General features: G+C 39.1%; 1 long non-coding RNA gene across 1 annotated transcript in view; it reads right to left on the reverse strand.

Annotated features, from left to right (window-relative positions):
• Window positions 1-2,605: 2,605 nt before the first annotated feature.
• LOC139002292 (uncharacterized) overlaps window positions 2,606-12,068 on the reverse strand; it is a 118,792-nt gene continuing 109,329 nt past the window's right edge. Inside the window, exon 3 of the long non-coding RNA XR_011470138.1 lies at window positions 2,606-2,747. This is a non-coding gene — a long non-coding RNA (uncharacterized lncRNA). The remainder of the gene's footprint in view (window positions 2,748-12,068) is intronic.

Consider the following 12,068-nt stretch of genomic DNA (forward strand, 5'->3'; position numbering starts at 1 on the left):
TGTTAAATATCAAGCATATTCTTTGTTTTTAAGTTTTAGGCATATTTCTATTGATTGTTAACTAATCAACAGCTGCATAATTTTAAATAAAGATTTTACTTAACCATAATTGGAATGTAAGTTTTCTATTAGAAACAATCATTTCCATGGTACAATTGAGTGATATTATAATTTAATCATTTCTCTTCTGTTGGATATTTAATTTATTTCCAACTTAGAGGAGAGGTGGACCTACATAAATTATAAATCAAATTACAATCCTGATTTAGGAAGCCAGGCTGCAAGATGACACTAAGTTTCTCACAGAAGGACTTTGAACCTTGAGGTGATAATTCCTTTTGGATTCTTGACAGCTTAACAGATGAACACTTATTTCAAGAACAGGGTTCCATAGAGTTGGAAGATTTACTAACGTGTCCTTAAGAACTAGCACCCAGCATGCCAGCTGGCTGGGAAATGTGACTCTTGGTGTCTTCCTGGAAAACAAAAGCAAAAATAACTAAAAAGATAGCCTATTGTTAAACAGTACTTCGAATATGATCAAAATCAAAATATTTATGAAATTTATGGTAATCGTTGCTAGCAGGAAAGCTGAAGAAGGCTTTTCAAATATGTCAATTCCTCCTCAATCGGAACAGAATGAAAGCCATCCTAACACTGCTGGGCAGTTGCCTGCTTTGACATCCAGAATGTGAATGGCCCACAGAGACAAGAGATGAGTGATAATGAAGATGACAAGTACTGACATCACCACAATTTTTATTAAAATCAGAAAAGCCAGCCAAGAAGCTATGACTTAAAGAGCCATCCAATGGCAAGTTTTAAGTTTAGTCAATTTTAAAGTTTTAAATAAAATTTTTAGTGAGGAAAATATTTTACTTCTCAAAATTATGAGAAGTAGTTATAACTCCTGCCACTATTGGCGTCTAGAACCATTTTCAATTCATTAACTAAAATTAAAATACACAATGCATTAAGTCATAAGAGTAGTGGCATTACATAAGGATTGCGGAAACACTTTTCCCAGAATAAATACATGAGCTATTTCAAGCCTCTATGCCTTTGAATGTTTGGTTTTGTCTATCTAGACTCCTCTTCAATACTTCCCTGCCTTGTCATTGGCCAGTGCAGTTCTTACCACTCAAAATTCAGGCTCCAATAATCTCCTCCCCCACAGGTTTGCTAGAAGGTCATTCTCCTCTGCCAACTGGCAGAAGCTGTTCTACCTCTCCCTCAGGACACTCAGTGAAGATGCTGCCTCATCACTTGCCTCCCCAGTTGTCCTTGCTCACCCTTGTCCCAAGATCACTGCCCCTATCTCAACAAGCTCTTCCTACACCCTGTGAATTTCTCTGAGAACCTCTCAACTTGCAGCTGGAGAGGACCTAACCCAAGGACCTCCTACAGGAGGCTCACTGGGAGGCTCAGTTGTCTAGCTAAGGGTTTCACATTCTAAGGTCAGAGAACCACCAAAGGCTTTGTTATCTGCCTCACTGCAGGGACTACATAGAGGTGTCAGTTCAAAGACTTGCCATAACACCAACCAGAATTACAACTTCAGCACGACATTTTAAGGTGAGGAATAAGAGGAAAAAGATGCCCTTTTGAGTAATTCAGGGCTTTTAAAAAGAGTCTTATTCCCATCACCTTACCGCTACCCTCCCACCAAAGCAAAGGAAGGGGATTCCAGAAGCATCACTAATAATATAACCAATATACAATGTATAATTTTATTTTCTTAATTTGGGTTCTCCTAGAAAAACTTTGAGACAAAAAATCAAATGCAAAAGTCATTCACTTGGGAGGTGCAGGAGGCACTGGTAAGAGAGAGGGGGAAGTGAGAAAGGAAATGGGGGCAAGTGAAGTTAATTGTCACAGGAAAATTCAGACTCAGAGTAAAACATATGCCTAAGAGTTTTCACCAACTCCAGTCAGCATTTTTTAATGTAGTTAAATATTGTTTGAATGTCCAAGGATATGATTTTACTTTACTCATTTTTGTAAAGCCTTTGACGTTTTTTACTTTATTTACTTTAATTAAATTGATTGGGGTGACATTGGTTAATTATGTAGGTATACAATTATATGATACATCTGTATATTGCATTGTAAACCCACCACCCAAAGTCAAATCTTCCATCACCATATATTTGACCCCCTTTAACCTTTACTATCCTTCAATCCCCTTCCCTTTTGTAAACACTGTTCTGTGTCTCTGAGTTTTTCTTGTTTGTTCATTTGTTGCTTTCAGTTTTATATCCGACATCTGGGTTAAACTGTATGGTTCTTGACTTTTTCTGACTTATTTCACTTAGCATGATATTCTCAAGATCCATCCATGTTGTTGCAAATGGCAGTATTTCATCTTTTCTTATGTCTGAGTAGTATTCCATTTTATGTATGTACCATTTCTTTATCCAATTCTACTGAAGCATACTTTGCTTGTTTCCATGTCTTGGCCACCATGAATAATGTTGCAGTGAACATAAGGGCGCATATATTTTTGCAAATAAATGTTTTCAATTTTGGGGGGGGGGGGGGGGGGAGATACCCAGAAGAGGGGTTGCTGGGTCATATGGTAACTCTATTCTTAATATTTTGAGGATCCTCCATACTGTTTTCCATAGTGGCTGTACCAGTTTACATTGCCATCAGCAGTAATTGCCACCAGCAGTAAATGAAGGTTTCTTTTTCTCCGAAATCTCTCCAGCACTTGTTATTACTTGTTCTTGTTGATGATAGCCATTCTAATAGAGAACACAGTAATAAGAGGAAAGTTTATATCATTACAGGCCTATCTCAAGAAACAAGAAAAATCCTAAGTAAACAACCTAACATTACATCTTAAAGAAGTCAAAAAAGAAGAACTTAAGCAGCCCAAAGTCAGAAGAAAAGAAATAAAAATTAGAGCAGAGCTAAGTGAAATGGGGATCAAAAAGACTATACAAAAAATTAATGCAACAAAGTGCTGGTTCTTTGAAAAGATTAATAAAATTGACAACCCTCTGACTAGAGTCACTAAGAAAAAAAAAGACTCCAGTTAGTAATTTGCTAAAGTCTACCAGAGGAAGAAGTGGTAGTATTACTATCTGGACACTCTGAGTCTACATCAGGTGACATAGTGATGGCAAAGTGGTCTCTAGTAGCAAGAGAGAAGCCCTTAACGTGTCAGGTTAATTAGGATCACACCAAGAGTATCATCATGTAACTCAACAAGAATCTAAGTCTCCATATTTTAGCAGAGGTCAACTGCACCAATTAAGCACTTTTTTAACTTATCAACGTCCATTGCCTTCTTTTATTTCATTTGACCTCCTTCTTTATATGGAATAATGTTTTAGTCACAAGGGGAATGAAATTATATATTCATGAGGTTTTGAAAGAGTCATAGCTAGTGGCAGTTTGACTGCAAATCCAAGACTCCTAACTATTAAGTCAATTTTTCTTTTCATTTGTGAACCTCTTGGGCCTTTCCTTAACTTTCAATTTTTAAAATCATCCAAAGCCCAGGGACATTCTGACAACACTAACATCAATATATTGCTATTGTCTTGAATAGAATGCTATTGATTCTGTTGTCAACCTAATGTTTATTTAATGATATCTCTACTGAAACAACACATCTTATAATCTCAGAAATGTTAGGATAAACTGGAGGATCCATATACTTAGAGAGTTGATATTCTAAGTTTCTTCAAAATATGCAGTACTAAAAAGATCCATGAATTTTCAGAGTGGGTTTTAAAACCCCCTTTGGAAATATAAAAGATGATAAGCTCTTTTTATTTCCTATGTTCCCAGATGCCCCAATAGTGGAAAGAACTACCGCAGTGAAACAGGTGAAAATACACTTTCAGTTTTAAGAGCCACAAAATAAGAGTGAGCACATTAGGTGGGCTTTCTTCTTATCAGGCATATTCCTATATTCCTGAAAAGGGGAATTTAGGGGAGTGAAAAATGGAGGAGAATTGTCAGTAAAATATTCCCTGTGAGTAGTAGTTTTCCCTTGCAAAGAGCCAGCACAGAGGTATTGGATGACTGGTTACTTCAATTATTTTTTTTTCTCCCTAGTGTCTTGATTTTTATTTTTTACTTTCTGGAGTTTTTTCAGCTTAGAAGTACCAAGGGCTCACATTAGCTTTGTGTTTGTAAACATTTTATTTCCTTTTGTTATTTCACTTAGACATATATAATGATGATTGATGGTTGTTTAGTAAGAATGATTCTTGGATGGCTATGTATTTTCAAGAGCTTCAGTGATGCCTCTTAAAGAAAGACAACAAATACCACAGAGAGCTATGAGACACATATATTAATGTATACAGATTCTACTTAATATCTAGAAAGGAAATAAAGCAATTATTGGGAAGATCATCATTACATCTTTCAGAGATTTTCATAACATACTTTGAACATGTACGTAAGAGTGGAAAAGAATGTAACTCTTCCTATCCTTCAATGTTGGAGCAGTTTTTGTGGTTTGACTCAGACTAGTCCCCTAAGCCTACAAGGAGTATGGCAGCTCATAATTATGGCTACAGAACGGAGTTTTCTGGGAAAACATGGTAACATGGTAAATCATTCATTCAACAAATGTTGTGAGGCACCAGGGATATAAAAGTAAAAATTTCATAGTCTTTGATCTCTCAGAGATTGAGTTCAAATGTGGAATGCAGTTAACCAAACAAGTATAATGCAAAATGAGTACAACTTAGGGTCTGTGTGAACACATAAGAGGGACAACCAATCTTAGTCTTTGGGATTCAGGGAAGGCTAGTAGTGGACCTTGTGAGACATAGAGGGGATAAAAATATATTTCAGGAAAGGGCACTATTGCAGAGGGAAAGGAAAATATAGCACTTTGGAGTAGCTGAAGCTAATTTTATTGAGTTTCACAGTAATGAGCAAGGACTAGACGCAGTGATGGCGAACCTATGACACGCGTGTCAGAGGTGACACACGAACTCATTTTTTTGGTTGATTTTTTCTTTGTTAAATGGCATTTAAATATATAAAATAAATATCAAAAATATAAATCTTTGTTTTACTATGGTTGCAAATATCAAAAAAATTCTTTATGTGACACAGCACCAGAGTTAAGTTAGGGTTTTTCAAAATGCTGACACGCCGAGCTCAAAAGGTTCGCCATCACTGGACTAGAGACTGGTAACAAATGGGGCTGGGCAGGTGAGGACCTTACAAGCCATGTTAAAGAGTTAGAAATTTGTCTAAGCATAACAGTAATTTATTAAGGATGCGTAAGGAAGAAAGTATCACAATGTTGTGCACCTTTGAACAATTGCTCTGGCTGTACCATGGAGACTATTCTTAGAAAATGTAAGGCTTATAGGCAGAGAAATCCATAAGGATGCTCTAGCTAGAATTCAGACAAAAGACAGTGGTAACCTGAACTGGAGTAGTGATAAGTAAAGTGAGAAATAGGTGGATTTACTAGATATTTATAAGTAGACTTTATAGACCCTGGTGATTGGTTAGATGGGATGTCTGTAGGGAAGACAAGGAACAAATAGGACTTCTGTCTTGGGCAAATAGATAGATGCTCAGACACTTATTAAAGACTGGGAACTGAGGAAGAGATGCAGGTTTTATGTGTCTAAGCCACTCCTGAAAATGCAATTGCTGTTTTCATAATAAATAACAGCACTTATAAGTGTTTTAAATTATCTCAATGTCCTTTACTTTGCCACAAGTCACATAATACTATATATTTTTACAGGTGAAGAACTCATGGCTTAAACCAGTGGTTCTCAACCTTCCTAATGCTGCGACCCTTTAATACAGTTCCTCATGTTGTGGTGACCCCCAACCATAAAATTATTTTCGTTGCTACTTCATAACTGTAATTTTTGCTACTGTTATGAATAGTAATGTAAATATCTGATATGCAGGATGTATTTTCATTGTTACAAATTGAACATAATTAAAGCATAGTGATTAATCACAAAAACAATATGTAATTATATATGTGTTTTCCGATGGTCTTAGGCAACCCCTGTGAAAGGGTCATTCAACCCCCAAAGGGGTCGAGACCCACAGGTTGAGAACAGCTGTCTTAAAGAAATTCAATGACTTGTCCCAGATTACACAGAGCATAAACAGAGACACCAGGACTGGAGCAAGATCTCATGTTGCTAATAACATTTCCTTTTGCACTCTGCCTCCCTTCCCTGCAAGCTACATTGACTCTCATGAGCCACAGGGATAATAGCTTTAGTGGTATTATCAGTGATTTCCTAAGTGAGGTTCTGATGACCTGAGAGATATGATGCTGCCTTCCAAGCTATTCAACGCACTCACCCAGCACAGCAATTTCAATCCCCCAGATTGCTATCTTTACTGAGGTCTTATTTTTAAAAGAACAACCTTGAAATAGTTTTTCTACCTTTCCCTTAAAAGTATTCCATAGCTAAGTTAGAAATACATATATGTTTTGAAAGGAATGTACATTCAGAAGTAGGTCCTTATGGAATAATTAAATCATCACATTATGATATTTGCATGACAAAAATATCATAATATCTATTTTCTGACTACAGGTAGATTATTTTCCATGGCAGTTTTAATGTATTGTTCTATTTTCTGCAGCTATTTTCCTTGCATTACTGTCTCAGCATCATAGAAGTTTTCTGGGACCAGTATCCAATATCAAAAGCTTCTCTGCTGATATAAATCAAGTGAAATCCAATTTTCCCAAATTTTAAAAAAACTACTACTAATAAGTGATAGACGGAATCTTCTCAATTTTAATTTTATTTAATACATATTTATTAAAATTTGGTGCCTGCTACAAATTATCTATATCAAAATTTAGTGTTAGAGGATTCTAGGAAGATGGTGGGAGCAATAAGCCTTGAATCTCAACATAAACAGAACAACCACAAGGAATATACCATAGACATTAAGTGACAAGCTACCCTCATGGACCTCAAAATGCAAGCAGGTGAAGACTATCTATAGCCACAACACTGGATGGTATTAGCATTTGATGGAGAAAACAGAGAAAAGAAACAGGATATCTGGTGGATCTAAGAATAACCCTAAAGCAGCCAACAACTAATCACTGGAAAGCACAGCAGGCTGATTTGGAAAGAGCAGTTAAAATCAAGAGAGGTTTGGCTAAGTTCAATATTGGATGGATGAAAGGAGTCCTTGAGGGGAGATAAAAAGTTGAGGTGACTAGTCTCTAGACCAGTGATGGCGAACCTTTTGAGCTCGGCGTGTCAGCATTTTGAAAAACCCTAACTTAACCCTGGTGCCGTGTCACGTATAGAAATTTTTTGATATTTGCAACCATAGTAAAACAAAGACTTACATTTTTTATATTTATTTTATATATTTAAATGCCATTTAACAAAGAAAAATCAACCAAAAAAATGAGTTCGTGTGTCACCTCTGACACGCATGTCAGAGGTTCGCCATCACTGCTCTAGACCTTTGAACTCTTAAAAAAAAAAAAAAAAAAATATATATATATATATATATATATATATATATTTCAGAGAGAGATAGAAATATCAATGATGAGAATCACTGATCGGCTGCCTCCTGCATACACCCTACTGGGGATCGAGCCTACAACCTGGGCATGTGCCCTTGACCATAATCGAACCCGGGACCCCCCAGGCCATAGGCCGACGCTCTATCCACTGAGCCAAACCAGCTAGGGTGACCCTTTGTACTCTTGAAATCAGCTTGCCAAGGCTCTATGTCAGGAGAGAGCCCACATTGATGGGAAATTGCTGGGAGAAGAATCAAAATCAAGCAAGGTGTGTGAAACAGAGACAAAGGAAACAGAAGGTCCAGATAAAAGTGGGGAAGGGGAAGAGAGCCAGGAAACCTCAGGAAGTAAGTTGCCATCTTTTGGAACACTACACTAAAACAGAAGAGGAGAGAATACTGTGAAAGGAGAAAAGCCTTTTGAGCAAAACCTCCTTCAAAAATTGCAGGAGAACTGAATTAACACAAGATTAAGTATTGGAATCAAATCCCATACAAAGCTATTATAAACTAAGAAAGAGAATAAGGAGCAGGATAATATCCCTATAAATAAGTTTTTAAATGATGGTGATTTGGGCCACTTCACCAAGAAGCTGTAATTTTGCACTCCTAAAGGGGTCTGACAAAGGGAAGATAGATGCATGCCCAGTAATGATGGGATGACATAGGAAAGGTACTTGCCTGTCAATGGTAGGGACAGAGATGGTTGGCCAGAATGGGTGTGGCCACTGCAAGTGCATGAACATTTGGGAATACACAAGCCTCTAAACCAGCGGTTCTCAACCTGTGGGTCGAGACCCCTTTGGCAGTTGAACGACCCTTTCACAGGGGTCGCCTAAGACCATCCTGCATATCAGATATTTACATTACGATTCATAACAGTAGCAACATTACAGTTATGAAGTAGCAACGAAAATAATTTTATGGTTGGGTCACACCATGAGGAACTGTATTTAAAGGGCCGGAAGGTTGAGAACCACTGCACAAAGAAGTTCGCTCTCTTGGGACTCTTGTGCTCTTGCCTCGCTTTTGGCTTCCTTGCATTCGTCCATGCTTTCTCCATAGCAATGTGGCTCTGCGAATCCCACATGCAATGGACTAATGGACTGCAGCTGGAAACACAAGCTAAAATAGCCTGATGCTCAACTGGACCAGGCTCCAACATGGAAAGGAAACTCAAACACTGACTCTGATTTTAGCTCTACTGAAACCCCAGATATACTTCTTTTATAACTAGACTAAGGGAGAGCCTTTCTCAGACCCAGCACTGCTGTTTTGGGCCCTGCAAAGTGTCTGACCAAGAAGGCAAAGAAAGTCCATCCCATGCTCTGCTCACCAAGCCCAGCACCCTGGCATGGGACTGCCTACCCCAATATGTCTTCTAATAGACAATCCATGTCACCAAGTGGCAGTTCTTCAGAAGTTGCCAGAAAGGTAATGCACCTTTACCCTAGAACCACTGAGTGAAAATATATAGGAGTGGGTCCCCATAACTTTTTATTTTTAAAATCCCCTATTGATTTCTAAGTACCCCATGGCTAAGGGCAATTTTAGAGACAGCACTGTTTCGTGTGCAACATCCTTCCAATACATAGGAATCAGTGTAGGCTGTGAGAGATGATTTCCAAGTTGAGTGCTGCCTGGTATTACACAGAAGCCCCTTCCATGCTGGTGGTCTTTATTGTCTTTGTGATGAATTGTATAATATATACTAGAAGGACAAAACTGAGTCTGTTTTGCACTGTATCCACAATGCCTAGAACTGATTCAGTAAACATTTCTAAATTAATGTAAGTACAAATGTATAAATGGGTGGGTGAATGGATGAATGAAGAATATGTTCAGATGAATATAAGTTTTTCATTAAACTGCTTTGTCTTCATAATATATGGGTTAAATCTAGGCAACACAGAATTAACCCAATTATAATGTAAAAATCTAGTTATTCTACAATATGCTGGATATACATATTATTAAACAGATAGTTCAATTTTCTTCCACACTTTCAACTCCTGCCACATGGCATGGAGAATATACATGTCATCTTGCTGCCACTCTTGCAATACATACCTCATATGTAAGTTCCCTTAATAAACTCTTGATATAATGATGGGGTTATTAGTTTCTTTCTCCAGCCTTTGTCCCCAGGAAATTTTATGTAACACTTAGAGAAATGATAATTCTGAAAGCAATATGATGACAGAGAGAAAAAAGAAGACACAAATAAATTTTGAATATTCTTAAGTCAGGAGGATTTGGGAACATTTTATTTAGATAGTCTTAAATTTGCTTAAAACTGAGATTGCTCATTTAAGAAAGATGGAAATAAAGAAAAAATTAAGTGTTGGCTAATTTAATAAACTATGGTATGTTTAATAAAATTTATGTTTTCATGTTATTTAACAATATGAATAAACTCCAGTAAGCCATCAACAATGACCATAGTTAGGCTTGTGTATAAACATATCCTATAAATGGAGGTAAAATAAGACTACTGGCTAAGGTAACAAGATGAAAAAAAAAAGGGGGGGTTTGCTGTCAGACCTTTTAAAAAATTCCAGCTACATTAGGTGCTACCTGTATTTACATTAATTAATCTTGTTAACTTCCTTCTTCAAGCCTCAGTTTATTCATTTATTAGAGGCCCAGGGCACGAAATTCGTGCACCTGGGGGGGGGGGGTCCCCTCAGCCCAGCCTGCATCGTCTTCAATCCAGGACATCCCTCTCACAATCCTGGACCACTGGTTCCTAATCACTCACCTGCCTGCCTGCCTGGTTGCCCCTAACTGCCCTGATCACCCCTTACTGCCTCTGCGTGCTGGCCTGATCACCCCTTACTGCCTCTGTGTGCCGGCCTGATCACCCCTAACTGCCAGCCAAGTTGCCCCCAATTGCCCTTGCCTGCTGGCCAGATTGCTCCCAACTGCCCTCTCCTGCCAGCTTGGTCACCCCTTACTACTCCCCCCCCCCCCCCCCCCAGCAGGCCTGGTCGCCCCCAACTGCTCCCCTCTGCCAGCCTGGTTGCCCCTAACTGCCTCCCTTGCCAGCTTGGTCACACTCAACTTCCCCCCCCTGCTGGCCTGGTCACCCCCAACTGCTACCCCTGCCGGCCTGGTCACCCCTCACAGGCCCCCAGCTGGCCTGATTGCCCCATGCAACCTGTTGTTCAGTCATTTGGTCGTCCCTCACTAAACCCCTGCCAGCCTAGTCACCCCTCACTGCCCCTAACTGCCCCCCTGCCAGCCTGGTCACACCCAACTGCACCCCCTGCTGGCCTGGTCACCCCCAACTGTCCCCGCTGCTGGCTTGGTCACCTCTCACGGCCCACCCCACCGGCTTATTGCCCCACGCAGCATGCTGTTCAGTCGTTTGGTCATCCCTCACTAGCCCTGCAGCCGGCCTGGTTGCCCCATGCAGCCTGCTGTTCAGTCATTTCATCATCTCTCACTAACCCCGCTGCTGGCTGGTCATAGGCAGCCATATTGTGAGGGTGTGAGGGTTAATTTGCATATTATCTTTTTATTATATTACCTCTTCGTTATATAGGATATTTCCTAGGATTGTGTGAAAGGCACACAAAAAGGGCCTAACAGTGGAGAGCACAGAGCAAACACACAGTATATGTTATTCTCAGCCACTGTCTTACTAACTGGCATGATTGCTACTCCATGACAGCACCAGTCTCTAGAATGCTGAGGAGGAAGCCAACTTCCCTGATTCCCAGAGGTATCGTAGGCAGAGGAGATGGTGGGCCTGTGTGAGTGTGGGGCATGGAAGTTTAGGAAAGAGTTATAGGGGAAAAAAAGGCTAATTTCATTGTCTAAATTTTACAGTTGTAAGCTTATAAATCTCCTCAAATTATTCACTTGCCTCTCACTCCCTCAAACTATCATTTCTGTTTATTTTTTTAGACTTTTTTTTTCATTTGCTCTCTCTGGTCTATCTCTAGTTTGTTTACTGCAGTATCCCTAACTCTACAAATTCATTCACCTCATGAAAACCTCCTATTCACTGACCTTACCACTGACCAAAAATGCCTTCATGTTCTCACTTCCCTTTTTTTTTAAAAAAAATTTTTTATTGATTTCACAGAGGAAGGAAGAGAGAAAGACAGAAACATCAATCATGAAAAAGAATAGTTGATTAACTGCCTCCTTCACACCTCACATTAAGGCTCAAGCCCAAAACCTGGGCATGTGCCCTGACCAGGAATCAAACCGTGACCTCCTGGTTCATAGGTTGGTGCTCAACCACTGAGCACACCGGCTGGACTCACTTCCCTCTTTATCCAACTGGGTATTAAGAATCCATCTCTAGTATCACTCTTCTATATAGGTTATTCATTACCTTGCTCCTCTTTCCCTTCACCTACTCTTTTGAAAAATTCAAACTGGTTAACTCAACTCATTACACCTTGTGTAGCTGAATATAGCATGAGAAAAACACACAATTGTAGTCTCCCTTTAGATTTAAAATTACAGTGGGTACTCAGCACTGTGCTGCAATCCAGTTACATTCTCCTAGTAAATTAACTTCCTTTTTCTCTGAA

This window comes from Myotis yumanensis, unplaced genomic scaffold, assembly GCF_028538775.1.
Source record: "Myotis yumanensis isolate MYYU_CA2020_CCGP unplaced genomic scaffold, mMyoYum1.0.hap1 SCAF_2, whole genome shotgun sequence".
In the NCBI taxonomy this organism is placed as follows: domain Eukaryota; kingdom Metazoa; phylum Chordata; class Mammalia; order Chiroptera; family Vespertilionidae; genus Myotis; species Myotis yumanensis.